Source organism: Puma concolor, chromosome A1 (genome assembly GCF_028749965.1).
Source record: "Puma concolor isolate L17-30 chromosome A1, mPumCon1.1.hap2, whole genome shotgun sequence".
Classification (NCBI taxonomy): Eukaryota; Metazoa; Chordata; class Mammalia; order Carnivora; family Felidae; genus Puma; species Puma concolor.
Window position 1 is genome coordinate 212,089,621 of NC_141667.1, and position 4,472 is coordinate 212,094,092.

At 52.4% G+C, this 4,472-nt stretch overlaps 1 long non-coding RNA gene across 1 annotated transcript; it reads right to left on the bottom strand.

Annotated features, from left to right (window-relative positions):
• Window positions 1-1,685: 1,685 nt before the first annotated feature.
• On the bottom strand, window positions 1,686-3,865 carry LOC147584735 (uncharacterized). The gene is made up of 2 exons (XR_015255939.1): window positions 3,448-3,865; window positions 1,686-2,446 (listed from the first exon to the last, which is right to left on the bottom strand). It is a non-coding gene; the product is annotated as an uncharacterized LOC147584735 (long non-coding RNA).
• Between the last annotated feature and the right edge of the window lie 607 nt (window positions 3,866-4,472).

Below are 4,472 nucleotides of genomic sequence, written 5' to 3' on the forward strand. Positions count from 1 at the left end.
TACGGCTGATCGATGGGGGTCAGAGCGAGGGCTTTGAGACACGCTGAGGGGGAGGAACTGCGGGGCTTTTGATGGCCTCATTTGTGTTGTGTCTTCTTCTGGGAAAAAGGAAGGTCAAGGTGAATCCTCTTTCAGACTCAGATGGCTCCGGCGGCATCACCCCTGGGCTGAAAGAGCCAATGTTGGGGAGGGCGGGGGCAGGGCGCGGGCGTCGCCAGCCAGGCCAGGCAAGGAGAGGTGACGCTGAAGGGCTTTGAAGAAAGGCTGCACTTTTGGCAGAGGGACCCCAAACTGCACCTGCGTTTCTGCAGGCTCTTCAGTTGCTTTTTATATCCTCACAGGCTGGCTGGCTCTGGAATTGCTGAAAGGTGGAAAATCTGCACACTCCTTGGGTGCTTGGAGAGACAGCAAGGGCAGGGAAGAAGGCGGGGAGAACTCAGGAGACCTGGCTCTCCAGGAACCAGGCATGTGCAATTCCGGCCCTGGCCATGGTGCCTTCAGCCAAGCCTCGTAATCTGTATTTCTGTAACACTGCCACTGATACTAATAGGTACCAGTTGTTACGAAATGCTTCACTTCTGTATGATTGCATTTAACCCTGGGAATAACCTCTAAGCATGTGATGATTGTCCTTATTTTACAGAAGAAGTCAGAGCTCTGACAGGGTAAGGTCCCTGGTCCAAGGTCACACAGACATAAGCAAGAGAACAGACTGGAGCCCAAATCCCACCCTCTTAGTGATTGGCCGTGCTGTCTTCCTCTGTGTTATGGAGAAAACCGTCATAAGAATCAGAGCCCAGCTAAGCCTCAGTGTGTGTAGACAGGCCCTGTAAACCAGGAAGGGCTGGGCAAATGTAAGACACCAGTGCTGTCCAATCTGCTCGGCCTCCCCTTTGTTAGAGACACACAAGATTTAGATGCAGATGTGTTTCCAAAAGCCAAAATGTCGCACAAACCAAAGCGCTATTATCATGAAAATTTCCCAGAGTAGATGAGGCCCCGTCATTATGTTACGGCTCAGGCATCAGGGAAGTTGAGCAACAGGAGGGGCTACCCTGGGATGCACAGGAAACATGTGACTAGGTAAGGAGGCTAAATGGCCACTTGAGCCCAAGCAAGAGGCAAGAGACACACGCGGAGATACATCTGCTCTATTCCACGGAGCGGAGACGGGGACGTCGTCCCCAACCCAGCCCCCAGCGTCGCCCTCCTCTCTTCTGCCAATTTAAGCTTTTTCCCATCGTTCTGCTCCCACCCGGTTTGCATGTGAAAGCGGCACAGTGTGGACATCATTAAAAGTATCGTGACTGGAGGCTGCAATGAGACGCTGATAGTCCTATTAAGCAACAGATTTCATAAACAAATGCAACTCGTTCTGCCTGCAGCCTGACCACTGTCTGAGGAGCACTGCTGAAAATAATGCACCTGCTAGGGTGCTGCTTGAAGTTTCCGATGCCACGGAGCCCCAGCAAGTCACAAAGAACCAGGAGTTCTGCCAAGGGCTTGCTGTGGCCACACGGTGGTGAATGAGCCCCCCCTTTCCCACCCTGCCCCACATCGCCCCCCCAGCCCCCCCCCAGAAAGCCGGAGCGTCCCAGTTGCTGTTACTGCCTTGGCTACAAAGCCATCGGAGCAGCCAACCGGGGCAAGGGCCTCCCGAGAAATGACAGATTGAAAGGAAGAAATACTGTGCACTTGCTTGAGGCGAGTTATTTTAATATAATGCCGAGATGACAGCTCTCTACATTTAATCATCAGACTCCTGATTTTTTTTTTTTTTTTTTTGCCACGACATTCGAATTTCTCACAATTTGGAAAACGTTCCTTTTCTACCCATGCCTGACAGTTGCATGTTTGCAAAAAAAAAGTCTGTAAACTTCTCCAATTATTTTTAATAAAATGTAGATGATTGTCTACCTCAGCCCTCTGTCTCCCAACAGCCCCCCCCACCCACAGCCGTCGGAAGGCGTGGGCCATGCCCCCCAGGCAAGGTCTCTGCCACTCTGTAGTTTGCCCCGAGCTACTAACTTGCCACTCAGAAGGCTGGCCTCTCTCTTAGTCACCTACATTATGACCATTTCTTTTTTAATGGTGTCTATGATCAGCACTGTCAGAGAGAGACTACCATTTGATTATCTGTGCCGACGTGGGCTAAAGCAGGCCGGCTGGCCCCCGGTCACAGCGACATCTCAACGTGGGGCAGACATGAAAATGGACATCAGCCGAAGTCTCTAGTTTGCTACTTCCTAACAAGGTGGGGCCGTATTACTTTCACACCCATTTCTTCTGAACAGATAAGAAAGAAGCTGAAACAGGGACACACAGTATCTTCGTTAAAGATGCGCGGCAGGATGGGACGGCAGCCGGGACCCCCACTCAGTGTGCAAGTGACTCGGCACGTTTGTTCTTTCACAAACTTTCAGGGAGCGTCTCCTGTCTGGAGGCCCTGGGGATGAGAAAATAAATAAGATATGGGTGCTTCTCTAGAAGAGTTAACAAGGCAATAGAGCAGACAGACAGGTAAATAAATAATTTGAGCACAGTGTGGAAGGCGACACAATCCAGGGAAGCTCAAAGAGAAGGGAGGAGGGCCTCTGCCTGCTGCCAGAACCACGCAAGTGACAGGAAAGAGCCAGGAGTGTCTCAAGAGCAGGCTGTCTTTGGGGAGGAAAGAGCACAGGCCACTGAACGGAGGCAGCATCGGGCAGGACAGCTGGAAGGGACGATGGCGGTGAGAAGGGAGATGACTTTAGTGGTTTTCTGACTATTGAGGGTCTGACACGCGGCCCAAAGCAGGCTGGACGAAGTTCTTATATGTCCCCAATCCTTCTCCCCCTGGCCTCCACGAAAGGACAACCCCAAATCAACAACCTCTTGGGGCAACACCACCCCACTGTGTGATAAACCAACCGCGGTGCCTTCTACAGGGCTGAGGAGCCCTGAGGTTAAGGAACCCACTGCTGGTGCCCGAGTTACAAGAGTGAACTTTGCTCTTCTAGGAGGCAGCTACAGACACTCAGCCCGTTCCTGGACTCGTGAAATACGTCCCCACACGCCCAGCAATGCTTTGTCCACCTTCAACCACAGCCTTCCCCACCGGGCCACCGGGCTGCACTCATTAACTGCAGCAGGGGCCTCTCAGAGAGAATGAGGCCATCATTAGTCCCCCTTCCCTGTCACCTGAAAGAGAAGTGCTGACATTCGTTCCCCTAGAAGAGTGACAAATCACAGCCAGGGAACCGGTGCCAGGAGAGAGCCCCGAGAAGCCACCTCCCTCCAATCTCATTTTCACCCATTTCTGAAGTGCAAAGCTGCGACTTGAGAATGGGTGGTTGTGATAATGACACGAGGCACTTTGCAGATCTGGGTTAGCTTCTGGATGGTATTCAGAGTAAATAATTAGCGCTTCTTTTCAGAGATCTGAGCTCTGAAGCTCCATTCACTCACCAGAGACAATGGGCGGGGGCACTGGAGTCCTCCCGAGGATGTCCATGGAGATAAGCGGCATCCCCTGCTTCATCCCCAGGATTTGGAGGACTGTATTTGACACTCCACACCTGGCCCCACAGCACCGGCGGTGCTAAGGGGACAATTCCTGTACTCGGCCCTCTCAGAATTCCTGGGCAGGTCATTGCTTTGTAAACCCAAAAGGGCGGGTGCCTGCTTCTTTGTGAAAGATCCCGTTCCTTCCAGCAGCTGTCCTGTCTTTGCAATTTCCCTCCCTTCTCCTGCCAGGTGCTACCTTGAGATACAAATGAAGCTAAAGGAGCCCAAACTCTTTTCCACGCTATACACTTCAAAGGGAAACTAAAATCTCTTGAGGTGACTGTATTTATTCTAGCACAGCTCGGTATCACCACTGCCATACCCCCTCGCCACAGGTTCCAAATGAAAAATTTTGAGGGCTATTGAACACACTGCAAGTTTTCGGAGCAAATCGTGGAAAGTTACTTAGCACAGTTGTCTCCGTAATTGTGATCCATTAGAGAAGCGTGCGGTGTTCAGCAGCCCTCAGCCTTGCACTTGTTCGGGCGGCGGGGCAGCGGGGGTTAGGATTCCGCACCGCAGTCCATTAGCACCAGCAGGGAGACGGCAGCCTGACGGCCGCATCCCAGCGAGGCAGGCTCTGCAGCTTCGTCCTATTTGGTTTAATGGATCTGTTTCCCATATCAGAGGGTCACAAATAGATGAGGATAAAACCACCGCCACGGCGATGATGCCTTTGAACTGGCCTGGTGTGCTCGACAGGGCTGTCTTCCTCTCTTCCACCCACATGCCCAGGATGCTGGACTGCAGGGTCCGTGTGCATCCTCCGGGGTCCTTCTTAGCCTGGAAGCAACTACAGTGTTTCCCCTCTACCACCTTCATGGCCCCGGTCTCCATGGCCATGCCCTGCCTTCTAGCGTCACGATCTACGTCAGCAGCAAAGCCCCCGGATATAAAAGGGGCCGAAGACGTTCTAACATACGCGT